The sequence below is a fragment of the Crinia signifera genome, chromosome 1, assembly GCF_055691185.1.
Source record: "Crinia signifera chromosome 1, ASM5569118v1, whole genome shotgun sequence".
Lineage (NCBI taxonomy): Eukaryota > Metazoa > Chordata > Amphibia > Anura > Myobatrachidae > Crinia > Crinia signifera.
Genome location: NC_139217.1, coordinates 122,814,667 through 122,831,601, shown reverse-complemented (window position 1 = coordinate 122,831,601; position 16,935 = coordinate 122,814,667). Strand labels below are relative to the sequence as shown.

Below are 16,935 nucleotides of genomic sequence, written 5' to 3'. Positions count from 1 at the left end.
TTGTAGAGTGGCATGTGGTGGATAAGGGGAGAAGAATAAAGAATAGCATTAGTACTGAATGGTCACAAGGGTTTCGGGGGGGGGGGGGGGGGGGGGAGACATGTTGGCAGGGGAAGGGGATGGGAGAGAGGGAGAGAGATAATGTACAGTAAGATCATAAACTTACTTTTTTTCCATTTCATTGCCTGTCCTTTGTTCTCTGGCCCAAACACGCTTGATTTTGCTCATGGTAGAGTGTCATGGTGGATAATGGGAGAGAAGAATAAAGAATAACGTTAGTACTGAATGGTCACAAGGGTTTCGGGGGGGGGGGGGGAAACATGTTGGCAGGGGAAGGGGATGGGAGAGAGGGAGAGAGATACAGTACAGTACAGTAAGATCATAAACGTACTTTTTTTCCATTTCATTGCCAGTCCTTTGTTCTGTGAGTACAGTAGATGCCAGTTTGAAGAGACGTCTCCAGTTGCTGTGCTACAGTAAGCACGTCCAGCGTGTAACTCTGGGCATCCGTAGCAATCCATTTAAAGTGTCCTTTATCTTTGTACAATCAGCCTTTGTAAGCTCAAATTTCCCCATGAGCCGTGTCACTATATCGAGGCGCAGATTTTCTGGGATTGCAAATTTATTACGTTGCCCATCATAATTGACCCGATTGCACCAATTCTTATACAGGTCAAAAGAAACATGCTCTTGGAAAATCTGTTGTGCATAACGGTGCATTTCCATCTTCGCTGCTTTAAAGAGAGTGTTGACACCCTCAGCTGTGATGACTTTGAGTGGCATGTCAGGCAAGGAAATCCCCACAGCGCACAATTCTTTGGGTATGCTTCTAGGTGTTCTTTCATGTAGAGGTGATGTTGTTTGATGTTGAGGTAAGGTTGCGACGATCATATTTCCAGGGGACAATTGGGATGATGCAACCATTGCAGTGTCCATGTTGTTAGAGGCTTGGGATGGTGCATTGTGTCTGTCAGCCAACCAGTGAGATGTCAGTGGGGTACTTGTTAAGTTGGTCTGACGTTGTTGTGTATCTGAAGCATTATGTGTGGCAGGCAACCAGTGAGATGACACTGGTGTTGTGTCCATGTTCACCAATTCATTTGGTAAAACAGTTTCTGTGTCCACGCTAGGGCTGGCCAATCGGTTGGATGAAGCTGGTGTCATCTCCAAATCAGAAAAGTGGAAAGATGTGGTTGGTTGGGTCATTTCCAAGTCAAAATCCTCTGTTTCAAATGCATCAGGGCAGTCAAATTGTGATTGTACTGGATTAGATGTTGTGGGTGTAATGGGTGGCCCTGTAGCAGCTTGCCATTGTTTGGCTTGAGCAAGCATGTCATTCAGACCTCCTGACAGCACTTTAATTTGTCCTGTCAGTACATGAATTTCCGCTTTCAGTTCATCCACATGTACAGACAGTCCATTGTTTTGGGTTTCCAGGCGGGTCATCTTGCCCAAAATGTCTCTCACCAGGCCTGTGCAGCTACATTGTGGTGGGTTGTGATCCAGAAAGTTAAGTTTCCTACGGGACGGTGATTGAGATTTTTGTTCAAGAGGTGTAATGTGAAGCTCCAAAGGGTGCAAGTCATTATCTACGGGAACTGACACATCTGTCACTGTGTTAATGTCTTGCTGTGCATCAGTGTTAATGTCTTGCACCAGACAGTCATCGTGAGATTCTCCTGTAGTCGCGAACAAAGACTTGTTCTTGGCCTTGGCATTTTTACGTAGTTTGACAACAGGAATATTTTCTTTTCCTGCTTTCTTCTTAACGATATTATTTTTAATGTTTGGCACTAATGCAGCCATTCTCTTGGGAGATGCAAGTGTAGGTTCTCCAGAATAGAATTTTTTTGTTTTCACCATCTTCAGTAGGCAGTGCACTCTACAATACACAACAATAAGATTCAAGTTAATACAGTACATACAGTACAGTACAGTACATTAGTTACAGTACAATACAGTAGCATACAGTATTGTATTATGACACCACAGGCTGCTACCCCTGTATAATATACTGTAAAAGTAATGCCGTGACACCACAGGCTGCTCCCTCTGTATAATAATAATGCAATGACACCACAGGCTGCTCCCCCTGTATAATAATTTGTGTCATGGCATTACTATTAATAATAGTAATGCCATGACACAAATTATTATGCAGGGGGAGCAGCCTGTGGTCATGGCATTACTTTTATATTATACAGTACAGGTGGAGCACCCTGTGGTGTCATTATTATTGTACAGGGGGAGCAGCCTGTGGTGTCATGGCATTATGCCATGACACCACAGGCTGCTCCCTCTGCATAATAATAATGCCATGACACCACAGGCTGCTACCCCTGTATAATATACTGTAAAAGTAATGCCATGACACCACAGGCTGCTCCCTCTGTATAATAATAATGCAATGACACCACAGGCTGCTCCCCCTGTATAATAATTTGTGTCATGGCATTACTATTAATAATAGTAATGCCATGACACAAATTATTATGCAGGGGGAGCAGCCTGTGGACATGGCATTACTTTTATATTATACAGGTGGAGCACCCTGTGGTGTCATTATTATTGTACAGGGGGAGCAGCCTGTGGTGTCATGGCATTATGCCATGACACCACAGGCTGCTCCCTCTGCATAATAATAATGCCATGACACCACAGGCTGCTACCCCTGTATAATATACTGTAAAAGTAATGCCATGACACCACAGGCTGCTCCCTCTGTATAATAATAATGCAATGACACCACAGGCTGCTCCCCCTGTATAATAATTTGTGTCATGGCATTACTATTAATAATAGTAATGCCATGACACAAATTATTATACAGGGGGAGCAGCCTGTGGTCATGGCATTACTTTTATATTATACAGGTGGAGCACCCTGTGGTGTCATTATTATTGTACAGGGGGAGCAGCCTGTGGTGTCATGGCATTATGCCATGACACCACAGGCTGCTCCCTCTGCATAATAATAATGCCATGACACCACAGGCTGCTACCCCTGTATAATATACTGTAAAAGTAATGCCATGACACCACAGGCTGCTCCCTCTGTATAATAATAATGCAATGACACCACAGGCTGCTCCCCCTGTATAATAATTTGTGTCATGGCATTACTATTAATAATAGTAATGCCATGACACAAATTATTATACAGGGGGAGCAGCCTGTGGTCATGGCATTACTTTTATATTATACAGGTGGAGCACCCTGTGGTGTCATTATTATTGTACAGGGGGAGCAGCCTGTGGTGTCATGGCATTATGCCATGACACCACAGGCTGCTCCCTCTGCATAATAATAATGCCATGACACCACAGGCTGCTACCCCTGTATAATATACTGTAAAAGTAATGCCATGACACCACAGGCTGCTCCCTCTGTATAATAATAATGCCATGACACCACAGGCTGCTCCCTCTGTATAATAATAATGCAATGACACCACAGGCTGCTCCCCCTGTATAATAATTTGTGTCATGGCATTACTATTAATAATAGTAATGCCATGACACAAATTATTATGCAGGGGGAGCAGCCTGTGGTCATGGCATTACTTTTATATTATACAGGTGGAGCACCCTGTGGTGTCATTATTATTGTACAGGGGGAGCAGCCTGTGGTGTCATGGCATTATGCCATGACACCACAGGCTGCTCCCTCTGCATAATAATAATGCCATGACACCACAGGCTGCTACCCCTGTATAATATACTGTAAAAGTAATGCCATGACACCACAGGCTGCTCCCTCTGTATAATAATAATGCAATGACACCACAGGCTGCTCCCCCTGTATAATAATTTGTGTCATGGCATTACTATTAATAATAGTAATGCCATGACACAAATTATTATACAGGGGGAGCAGCCTGTGGTCATGGCATTACTTTTATATTATACAGTACAGGTGGAGCACCCTGTGGTGTCATTATTATTGTACAGGGGGAGCAGCCTGTGGTGTCATGGCATTATGCCATGACACCACAGGCTGCTCCCTCTGCATAATAATAATGCCATGACACCACAGGCTGCTACCCCTGTATAATATACTGTAAAAGTAATGCCATGACACCACAGGCTGCTCCCTCTGTATAATAATAATGCAATGACACCACAGGCTGCTCCCCCTGTATAATAATTTGTGTCATGGCATTACTATTAATAATAGTAATGCCATGACACAAATTATTATACAGGGGGAGCAGCCTGTGGTCATGGCATTACTTTTATATTATACAGTACAGGTGGAGCACCCTGTGGTGTCATTATTATTGTACAGGGGGAGCAGCCTGTGGTGTCATGGCATTATGCCATGACACCACAGGCTGCTCCCTCTGCATAATAATAATGCCATGACACCACAGGCTGCTACCCCTGTATAATATACTGTAAAAGTAATGCCATGACACCACAGGCTGCTCCCTCTGTATAATAATAATGCAATGACACCACAGGCTGCTCCCCCTGTATAATAATTTGTGTCATGGCATTACTATTAATAATAGTAATGCCATGACACAAATTATTATGCAGGGGGAGCAGCCTGTGGTCATGGCATTACTTTTAATGTAATGACTGTACAGTACTTACAGTACAATACACCCACAGCTAGGGGATTTTGTACACAGCTAAGGGTTTTTTTTTTACACAAATACAGTATGACTGAGTCTGCGAAATAGTCTATTAATATGCGCAAAAATCCCCCCACCTGCGAAAAAATACGTTACTCTACAGTACAGTATTACACCAACAGTATTTACAGTTGCACAGATTATACGAGAATACCCATAGTAGCAGCCTGCCAGTAGTAGCCCACCCTAATAGAGTATTGTCATCGCTAGTCGGGGATCTGCGGCCTATACACACCAGGCAATTTTAACACGTACAATATTCTAAATGGCGCTATCTCTACTGCACTGCACTGTACTGTATGTGGCATCCATGTTGATCCCTAAAATGGCGGAAAATCACGATACCACGTGATCCTATTGCTGTGACTACTTCAATTACTAGTACAGTATGCGGGAAAAAATGCAAAATGATCTGTTATTTACGGTATTACAACAATATTACTGACAATACCCCAATCCAGGATTTATTACACATTATACGGACAATACCCATAGCGGCAGCCTGCAGTAGCCTAATAAAGTATTCTCATCACTAGTCGGGGAACTCTGGACCATACACACCAGGCAATTTTCAAATGAAAAAATCACGATACTGTATCACATGTGCTCCTACTACTGACTAAGCCTGCGAAACAGTCTGTAAACATGAGAAAAACACCGGTCCCCTCGTTTGAGGAAAAAAGACGTGTTTTACGGTATTACACCAATGGTATTACGGAGAGAACTAGTATTTAGCAGCCTACAGTAGCCCACCCTAATAGAGTACTGTCATCGCTAGTCGGGGATTTGCGGCCCATACACACCAGGCAATTTTAACACATTGTACAATATTCTCAATGGCGCTATCTCTACTGCACTGCACTGAACATCAAAAATCACGATATCACTACTCGCTACTGTATACAGTTAGTCTGCGAAACAGACTCTAGTATTTACGGACAATACCCATAGCGGCAGCCTGCAGTATCTGAATACAATATACTGTACACAGCAGGCGATTGTATACAGTATTCTGCACCGGGTGCATTTGAACAGTAGGGAAAAAAGGGAAACATCTTCATTCAGGGATGGGTGGGAAACGAGCGCTTCCGCGCAGGGACCGTTTTGTAGTGCTGCTTACTGTATACTGTAATGCAGCAATCAGTGAAATGTACAAATGACTGTACTACTGTATAGTGTACTTACTGCTCCAGCGAGATGATACTGTACTCTTCTTGCGGAAGGAAGGCAGTATGATGGTAACGCTTGGTAGAACAGGAAAGCAGCAACAACTTGACTTTGGATTCAGCAGAATGAATAGTCCAGGTGTACAGGTACAATCTCGTGCTTGTATACAGGCAAGAGATGAAGAGACGATCCGTAGCAATTCTACACGGTTTAGATGCAGAAAAACAAACTGGATTGTTTGACAATTTTAATATCTGTAGCTGAATTTATGTTGGCAGAGACAAAGGAAATCCTTCATGAAGCTGATAGGTGCATTTGAATTATGTACAAACAAAAAGGCAGACTTCAATTAACATATGACTGCAATCAACATCTTATTGTCTGAGGTGTCGGTCTGTGTCTGAGTTTGGAGAAATCTATTGTTGCGGAAAAAAAACGTTCTCTGTAGCGCAGTACAGTATGGGTATTAACTACCGTGTACATGGATGCCTGCCATTGTGAATTTTTGTTTGTGGAAAAGTCCGAAAGAATTTGATAAGCACCAACTACTGTAACTACAGTACCTGTATTAGTTTAAAAAAAAAAAAAAGAACGTTTCAAAAATAAAAATATAATGTAACCAACTGAGGATCGAACTACTGATACTGAGATAGTGAAGCCGTGCCTCTACCCGCTAGGCCACTATTGCCTGTGATTCTACTTTTGGCAGATGGTTAGCATGGCTTCTGCACCAATCACATACAGTTCATGACCATCCAGTACGTCACTGCGGCTGCGAATAAAAGAAAATAACTCTGTCCGTAAAGTAAGGACAAAATCCGTAGTGTAAAGTATGATACTGTAGGTCCTCAAATAATGTTTTAAGTAGTCATCCAGCAATAGCAAAGGTTAGCATGGCTTCTGTACCAATTACATAAATGACCGTACGTAGCTGCTTCTGCGAATAAATACTGTACAAACTGTCCATAAACTAAGGACAAGATCCGTAGTGAAAAGTGGTTAGCAAAGATTAGCGAATTTTATCCCGAAACACGGTCCTCAAGGCAAGGAGTTTTGCCTGAAAAGCTAAATCTATTTTGCGAAAAAAACCGTTCTCTGTAGCGCCGTACAGTATGTACAGTATGGGTATTAACTATCGTGTACATGGATGCCTGCCATTGTGAATTTTTGTTTGTGGAAAAGTCCGAAAGAATTTGATAAGCGCCAACTACTGTAACTACAGTACCTGTATTAGTTTAAATTAAAAAAAAAGAACGTTTCAAAAATAAAAATATAATGTAACCAACTGAGGATCGAACTACTGATACTGAGATAGTGAAGCCGTGCCTCTAACCGCTAGGCCACTATTGCCTGTGATTTTACTTTTGGCAGATGGTTAGCATGGCTTCTGCACCAATCACATACAGTTCATGACCATACAGTACGTCACTGCGGCTGCGAATAAAAGAAAATAACTCTGTCCGTAAAGTAAGGACAAAATCCGTAGTGTAAAGTATGATACTGTAGGTCCTCAAATAATGTTTTAAGTAGTCATCCAGCAATAGCAAAGGTTAGCATGGCTTTTGTACCAATTACATACATGACCGTACGTAGCTGCTTCTGCGAATAAATACTGTACAAACTGTCCGTAAACTAAGGACAAGATCCGTAGTGAAGTGACAGCAAAGGTTAGCGAATTTTATCCCGAAACACGGTCCTCAAGGCAAGGAGTTTTACCTGAAAAGCTAAATCTATTTTGCGAAAAAAACCGTTCTCTGTAGCGCCGTACAGTGTGTACAGTATGGGTATTAACTACCGTGTACATGGATGCCTGCCATTGTAAATTTTTGTTTGTGGAAAAGTCCGAAAGAATTTGATAAGCACCAACTACTGTAACTACAGTACCTGTATTAGTTTAAAAAAAAAAAAAAAAGAACGTTTCAAAAATAAAAATATAATGTAAACAACTGAGGATCGAACTACTGATACTGAGATGGTGAAGCCGTGCCTCTACCCGCTAGGCCACTATTGCCTGTGATTTTACTTTTGGCAGATGGTTAGCATGGCTTCTGCACCAATCACATACAGTTCATGACCATACAGTACGTCACTGCGGCTGCGAATAAAAGAAAATAACTCTGTCCGTAAAGTAAGGACAAAATCCGTAGTGTAAAGTATGATACTGTAGGTCCTCAAATAATGTTTTAAGTAGTCATCCAGCAATAGCAAAGGTTAGCATGGCTTCTGTACCAATTACATAAATGACCGTACGTAGCTGCTTCTGCGAATAAATACTGTACAAACTGTCCGTAAAGTAAGGACAAAATCCGTAGTGAAAAGTCGTGGCGGCCACTGTTTTGTAGAAGAGATTTTTACGCATGCGCTGTACTGTTTGGGAAAAGTGACATCTGGTGGTCAATGAGTGTAAGTGCAGGTTACATTTACAAGATTACGTTACGTTATAACGCGATCTATAACGGGACTATAGCGCAAGAAGCAGGCGCGATCCAGGCGCGATTTGCATGGCGCACTCTATGCGCAACGCAGCCACGATGTACTTGGGCAGAACTGTATGTGTGTAGTTTTTAGTACTGTGTTTACATCAGACCCATCTTCAATGTAGTTAAAAAATGTATGTGGCCTTCACACATAACTCACAACTTCTTATTATGTACAAATACAACAAACATTTGTGTATATTATATATATATATATATATATATATATATATATATATATATTTTTTTTTTTATCCCTTCACTACAGACACTGAACAGCACCAGGAGGAGGTGGCAGCGATTATTCGGGAGATCTTCCTGACCCTCCTGTATTTGCAGATCCTTTTTGCCCAACTGGAGGCCCGCATTTAAGTTTGTTCAACATTTTTTTATGTTTGTAGTTTAAAAATAAAAATTTCGTTACAGAGAGAAGTTGCCTGTGTTGTTAATCAAAAATATGTTTGCAGGTTTGTAAGGGCAGGTACATACAGATGTGTAATGTAAGTTATATTTGTATTTTGATGTGAGGGGTAACGATTGCTGTGTGAATGTGTGTGTTTTTGAGTTAAATAACACATAGGCCCTTATTCTGATCGATGCGGATATTCCCGCTTGCGTACGGGCCGCCGATGTTTTTCTTCTGCGCATGTGCAGAGGTCACTCTGCGCATGTGCAGGCGATTTCGCCGCAAGGATTCTCTATACGCCGCACAGGGGGCGTAGAGGGGCGTGAGGGGCTTATTATCCTCATTACCCTATGCATACGCCCCGCGTTTCATGGGCGTTCCCATGCAAACGCGGGGCGTATGCATGGTAATGAGGCCGTGATGCGTGGGTACGGGGCGGGCATCTGACATCGCCGGATGTCAGCTGCCCGCCCCCATACAAGATTTCACACGGACAAGTGTCCGTGTGGTCTTGTGTTGCGGGACCTGGTGGAGCGTGCGGCCCTGCATTCGATGTTCGGCGACCATCGAATGCAGGGGCTGCTCCCACCATGGAGGAGGCGTATCCCCGTCCAATTTCATGCGGATCGCCACATATCCGCGTACGGACGGCAGGTGGCGATCCGTATGGAAGGCGGGGATTCGCCTGCACGGTCGGAGCCGCATAAGCGGCTCCGGCCGCACCAAGCAGAATAAGGGCCATAGTGAAAATGCATGAATGTTTAATGTTGTTCGATTAAAACATCACACATAACATCAGGGTAGGTATACATGTTACACATTTTGGACAAACTAATTATGGACATAATTTAGTACATATACACAAACACCAACATAACTTGATTTAAAAGTAACAGCAATGTGGGGACACATAGATAGTGATTAAAATGCCACATTAGAACATAACAAATATACATGTAATGAGGGTTAAAATGTTGTTTTATTAGGGTCTTTATTAAGGTAGACAATTGAGTTAATAGAAAACAATAATTGAGTAACAATTAGAATAATTAATTAATTGTCTGAATTGTAGTTGAAAGGCGAGATTTGCAGGTCCATATATGTGAAGGGTATGCCAGCGTGCACGGACGTACGCTCACTCTCACGAGCGGTGACATAAGCTGAGTTTTCTATTGAAAACAATAGGGACCCGTCCGTACAAGCTGGCGTACGCTCAGATAGCCGCAAGAAGTCGGTGGGAAGACGGACGAGAGCCGTCCGTAAACGGTGGCGTACGCTCTGTTGTACGCCAGTTGTCGGAGTGTAAGGGCTGGTCCGTCCGTGTACGTTGGCGTACGCTCAATTGTACGCCACTCCCCTTTGACGTTGTTTCTGGCCGTACGTATGCGGCTGATTTGTGGGTGGACTTAACCCCAACGGCCGCGTACGGAGAGCGTACGTTAATAGTGAACGTACGCACGTTTGGCCGCTCCGATCAGAATAATCTCCTAAGTGTGGACATCCCTAAATGAAGTGAACTATCACCAACATTGTTTCTATTTACCTCCCCAATAAGGAGGACTGTCATTCTGAGGGCTTTCTAGGTGTTATGCTTGCCGCTAGGCACAGTGTGTTGGGAACCGGGAACAGGGAACGGGAGATAAGGCGTGAGCCCGCAGCCGGGACCGCCGGTTAGGACGGCCACAGCGAAACCTACACTAACTCTGTTGAGTCCCCCGGGTAGATGGAATGCCCCTGCAGAGAGCTAGGCTTCGCCTGTAGCCGCCGCGTCCGAAGGAGCTGGTTAAGCCAGCTCCGACCCCGATGCAGCCAGGTGTTAAGAGGTGACAAAGGGCAAGCGATCACCAGGGGGTAGCACAAGAGGACAAACTAGCTACCGGACCTAGCTGGAAAAGGACCCCTGACTGACCGGCACCAGGCCAAGGACGGGATAGTGCGACCCAGTCGCAGAGACAATGAGGACGGGGAACACCGAATGGATACACAAGGAAAACTAGCTTCCCCAAAGCAGGGTACAGATGGAAAAACGGGGACTCCCCTGCCTAAGGAAACTAAGGGCGCAAGAAGGAAGACACAGGAGGGAAACGGATAAAACAGACACAAGGGAGGTCCCACGGAGGGACTGAGGTCACGGCGGACCCAATCCCAAGAATAAAGAACAACCAGGCTCCGAAGGAGCACTTACGTGGCCCACCAAGGAATGGAAGATGTGGAACCAACGCAGCCTCCTGCCAGGGATGAGATGGAGCGACCACTGGAAACAGGATACTGGAAGCAGACAGAATATCCAGGAATCCGACGCTGGAACAAGCAGGCGGATATCAGGACTGGGGCAGACTGACAAGCAGCAACACCAGGGACCGGATACATAAGCTGGGAGCTATAACCGGCGCCATATTGCCAGCGTTCACCCCTTAAAAGGGGTGACGCCGCCAATCAATGGCCGCCGTCCAGACCAGCCCCCTAATTATTAATTAATAATTTTCAGGTGGCCGAGCAGAGATATTCTTTCCTCGGCCTCCCCTGTTGCCGGGCAACCGCTGAGCGGCTGCAGGGGCACGCCGAGGACGTGAGGACGCGCTTCCCCGGCGGGCGGAAGTGACCTCGTGCCGCCGGGCGGAAGCGCACAGTGACTGCTCGGCGGTGCTGGGCGGAAGTGCTCTGTGCATTGCCCGAGCACCGTCCCCCGGCCGCCGGGAATCCCGCGGCCTGACAGTACCCCCCCCTTGATGAGGGGTCGACAAACCCCTACCACCGGGTTTGTAAGGAAATTCCCTAAAGAATGACCTTTTGAGATTGGGGGCATGTAAATCTTCATCCGGGACCCAAGATCTTTCCTCAGGACCGAAACCCCTCCAATGAACTAAAAACTGAAGAGACCCTCTCAGCAACTTAGAATCCAGTATCTTTTCTACACGGAACTCCTGCTGTCCCCGAATCATCACGGGAGCGGACCTGGCAAGAATAGGACGAGGGAACTTTCGTGAAAAGAATACTGGTTTGAGCAGAGAAGCATGAAAAGTGCTGGCGATTTTGAGAGACTTAGGTAGCAGAAGACGAAAAGCCACCGGATTAACTCTCTTTACAATCCGATAAGGACCAATATATTTGGGCCCTAACCTTGCCGACGGTTGATGGAGTTTGATGTTTCGAGTGGATAACCACACCCAGTCTCCCACCTTAAACCGACAAGGCCGTCTGGATTTGTCCGCCTACAATTTTTCCTTAAAAGCTGCTGCTTTAAGTGCCTCATGGGTTCTCTTCCATACAATCCTCAGACGAGCAACTGCAGAAGGGGGTTTCGGGTCCTAATGCATTGGCCCGGGGATGATACCCGTATACCACGAAAAAAGGTGAAGCCTTAGAAGCAGAATGGCAAGCGTTGTTATACGCGAACTCAGCCATGGGTAAAAGACCAACCCAGTAATTTTGCCATTTGGAGATGAAACATCGCAAATACTGTTTAAGTGATTGGTTTAAACGTTCCGTCTGCCCATTCGACTGCGGGTGGAAGGCAGAGGTGAGACTGGTTTTAATTTTAAGAGAGGAACAGAATAATCTCCAGAACTGAGCAACAAACTGTGGGCCCCGATCGGAGACAATATCCGTGGGCAAACCATGAAGTCTGAAGATATGTTGTAAGAATAACCCAACCAATTCCTTGGCTGATGGTAACTGCCTCAAGGCCACAAAATGTGCCATTTTAGAAAACCTGTCTATGACCACCCAAATGACTTGACAGTGAGACGAGACAGGTAGTCCCACAATAAAATCCATGGCCAAATGGGACCAAGGGCATTAAACTTCCCAGCGGCCGAGCCCTCGGAACTTTGAACCGGGCACAAACCGGACAAGATAAGACAAACTCTTTCGTGTCACGTGACATTCCTGGCCACCACACCGAACGGGCGAGGAAGTCCAACGTCTTAGCAACCCCAGGATGACCAGCAATCTTAGAATCGTGAAATTCTGATAGTACCTTGCGTCGCAAGGACTCGGGAACGAATAACCGAGAGGGTGGGGTTTCGACAGGTGCCTGAACCTGAGCCTGCTGGATGAGATCCAACAAAGACTGATTAAACCCAGCATGGATACAAGAAGAAGGCAGAATGGGACTTTTACTAGTCCTAGTCTCGTGTCGAGGAAGAAAGCTACGAGAAAGGGCGTCCGCTCGAATGTTCTTAGACCCGGGCCTATACGAAATGACAAAGTTGAACCGCATAAAGAATAGAGCCCAACGGGCTTGACGGGCATTGAGTCTTTTGGCTGACTCAATATATTGCAAGTTCTTGTGGTCAGTGAGGACCAAGATTTGATGAACGGCCCCTTCCAACCAGTGTCGCCACTCATCAAAGGCCCACTTTATCGCCAACAATTCCCTGTTGCCCACGTCATAATTGGCCTCGGCTGAGGAGAATTTTTTCGACAAGTAAGCACAAGGATGTAAATTGAGGGATTCTGAATCTCGCTGAGACAGAACTGCTCCAGCCCCCACTTCGGAAGCATCCACTTCCACAATGAACGGAAGCTCAGGATCTGGATGTTTTAAGACAGGAACTGAGAAAAAAGGCTTTCTTCAGAGTCTCAAAAGCCGACACAGCTTGTGGGGACCACGTAGACGGATCCGCCCCTTTTTTAGTCAGAGCCACCAATGGAGCAACAATGGAGGAAAAGGATCGGATAAAACGTCTATAATAATTCGCAAAACCCAGAAAACGTTGGACAGCTTTCAAATTGGTGGGTCTAGACCAATCCACAATAGCCTGAAGTTTCTTAGGATCCATCTGGAATCCTCGGGAAGAGATGTATCCCAGAAAAGAGACTTGCGGAACCTCGAACTCACACTTTTCCAATTTTGCAAATAACTGATTTTCTCTCAGCTTCTGCAAAACTTGCCTAACCTGGCTTCTGTGAGAGTCCAAATCTTTGGAAAAAATCAAAATGTCGTCTAGGTAGACGACCACGAATCTACCCAGAAATACCCGAAGAACATCATTGATCAAATCCTGAAAAACGGCAGGGGCATTGGAAAGACCGAAGGGCATCACCAGGTACTCATAGTGCCCCATCTGAGTACTAAACGCCGTTTTCCACTCGTCCCCTTCTTTTATCCGAATAAGATTATAGGCCCCTCTAAGATCAATCTTAGTAAAAACGGTGGCAGAACGCAGCTGATCAAAAAGTACGGAGATCAGAGGAAGGGGATACGTGTTCTTGATAGTGATTTTATTAAGAGCCCGAAAATCAATACAGGGCCTGAGAGAACCATCCTTCTTAGCCACAAAAAAGAAGCCAGCACTGAGAGGAGACTTGGACGGCCGGATAAATCCCTTACTGAGACTTTCCTGAATGTACTCTTCCATGGCTTTGGTTTCGGGGATGGAAAGAGCATACAATCTCCCTTTGGGTAGAGGAGCATTGGGAATTAATTGGATGGCACAGTCGTAAGGGCGATGAGGTGGAAGACTGTCCGCTTTCCCTTTAGAGAAGACGTCCAAAAAATCTCTATAGGGCGTAGGGATCGAGGAAACAGACACGGAGGCATGCAACAAGGAAAACTGGATACAATTTCCCGTGCAAAAAGAGCTCCAGCGGGCAATCTGCCCCGCCTTCCAGTCTATCACGGGATTATGTTTGACGAGCCAAGGATGACCCAGAACTATGGGAACAACAGGACAAGAAACGAGAAAAAAAGAAATACTCTCTGTATGCGTGAACCCCACAGTAAGACAAACGGGCGGGGTTTGAAAAGAAACTGCCCCATTAGGTAAGATACTCCCGTCTATCCCTCTAAGAGTGACGTGACTCTCGAGTTCAAGAAAGGGAATACCCAACCCCCGGGCTACTGAAATATCAAAAAAATTTCCGGCCGCACCACTATCCAGGAAGGCCGTTCCCGAAAAATCCTTTTTGAGAAATGATACTCTACAAGGGGCTAATAGGGAGTTTTGGGAGGAGAAAAGCTGCAGGCCTAAATGAACCTCCTCCTTGTTCACTTGGCCAGAGCTTTTACTGGTCTTACTGGGCAATTTCGAAGAAAATGTCCTTTCCCTCCGCAGTATAAACACAGACCAGAACTAAACCGCCGGGCTCTCTCCTCTGCTGGGATGCGGGTGGCACCTACTTGCATAGGCTCCTCATCCTCATCCGAAACTGGCGGGACATAAGGCAGAGGCCTAGCCTGCGCACCTCGCTCTGACCGTCGTTCACGGAGACGTCGATCAATCCGAATAGCCAGTTCCATGAGCTTGTCTAAAGAATTGGGAACCGGATACTGAATTAAGCTGTCCTTAATAGGCTCTGACAGCCCACAGCGAAACTGACTGCGGAGAGCCGGGTCATTCCAGCCACAGTCGTTAGCCCAGCGCCGAAATTCTGTGCAATAAACCTTGGCCGGATTTCTACCCTGCTTGAGAGCCCGTAGGTGTGTCTCAGCAGAAGCCTCTCGATCGGGATCATCATACAGAAGCCCTAAAGAACTAAAGAAATTATCGACAGAAGATAGGGCAGGACTATCCGCGGGCAGACCGAATGCCCAGGTCTGAGGATCGGCCTGCAACAGAGACATTACCAACCCTACCCGCTGGGATTCGGAACCCGAGGACCGGGGCCTAGTCCGAAAATAAAGTTTACAACTTTCTCTGAAATTAAAGAATGCTTTGCGGTCACCGGAGAAGCGATCAGGCAAATTCATCTTGGGCTCCAGAGCGCCCGGGTCCGGGGAGCGACCCCGCTGTTCTTGGGAAGCCACCTTAAGAGACAATTCACGCACCATTTGGGTTAACCCCTGGATCTGATCTGAGAAAGTTTGAGGGTTCATGATGGATCACAACCCAGAAAATGCTATATAATACTATCGTTATATAACCAGTTTGGCCGGTTATAATGTTATGCTTGCCGCTAGGCACAGTGTGTTGGGAACCGGGAACAGGGAACGGGAGATAAGGCGTGAGCCCGCAGCCGGGACCGCCGGTTAGGACGGCCACAGCGAAACCTACACTAACTCTGTTGAGTTCCCCGGGTAGATGGAATGCCCCTGCAGAGAGCTAGGCTTCTCCTGTAGCCGCGTCCGAAGGAGCTGGTTAAGCCGGCTCCGACCCCGATGCAGCCAGGTGTTAAGAGGTGACAAAGGGCAAGCGATCACCAGAGGGTAGCACAAGAGGACAAACTAGCTACCGGACCTAGCTGGAAAAGGACCCCTGACTGACCGGCACCAGGCCAAGGACGGGATAGTGCGACCCAGTCGCAGAGACAATGAGGACGGGGAACACCGAATGGATACACAAGGAAAACTAGCTTCCCCAAAGCAGGGTACAGATGGAAAAACGGGGAATCCCCTGCCTAAGGAAACTAAGGGCGCAAGAAGGAAGACACAGGAGGGAAACGGATAAAACAGACACAAGGGAGGTCCCACGGAGGGACTGAGGTCACGGCGGACCCAATCCCAAGAATAAAGAACAACCAGGCTCCGAAGGAGCACTTACGTGGCCCACCAAGGAATGGAAGATGTGGAACCAACGCAGCCTCCTGCCAGGGATGAGATGGAGCGACCACTGGAAACAGGATACTGGAAGCAGACAGAATATCCAGGAATCCGACGCTGGAACAAGCAGGCGGATATCAGGACTGGGGCAGACTGACAAGCAGCAACACCAGGGACCGGATACATAAGCTGGGAGCTATAACCGGCGCCATATTGCCAGCGTTCACCCCTTAAAAGGGGTGACGCCGCCAATCAATGGCCGCCGTCCAGACCAGCCCCCTAATTATTAATTAATAATTTTCAGGTGGCCGAGCGGAGATATTCTTTCCTCGGCGTCCCCTGTTGCCGGGCAACCGCTGAGCGGCTGCAGGGGCACGCCGAGGACGTGAGGACGCGCTTCCCCGGCGGGCGGAAGTGACCTCGCGCCGCCGGGCGGAAGCGCACAGTGACTGCTCGGCGGTACTGGGCGGAAGTGCTCTGTGCACCACCCGAGCACCGTCCCCCGGCCGCCGGGCATCCCGCGGCCTGACACTAGGAACAGACCAACCACAATGCAATTCATGTCCAGTGCCAATTAATGAGCTATCCATATTTTTATGTGTTTTTTATGTGTGTTCATTCAGTTTTTTTCTTAATTAAAAACATTTTTTAAGTGTAAAGACCATCCGATTGTTATAAATTCATTTTTAATCAATCAGTGCTGCTAAAAATCGTTAGGGGTCTCTTGTCTTGGTACTTGTGTAGTTTCACGGCGCCAGGCTACT

The 16,935-nt window shown here is 46.2% G+C and overlaps 1 protein-coding gene across 4 annotated transcripts in view; it reads left to right on the top strand.

Annotated features, from left to right (window-relative positions):
• MARCHF1 (membrane associated ring-CH-type finger 1) overlaps window positions 1-16,935 on the top strand; it is a 345,392-nt gene that overhangs the window by 182,935 nt on the left and 145,522 nt on the right. The gene's annotated exons all lie outside the window — the stretch shown is intronic.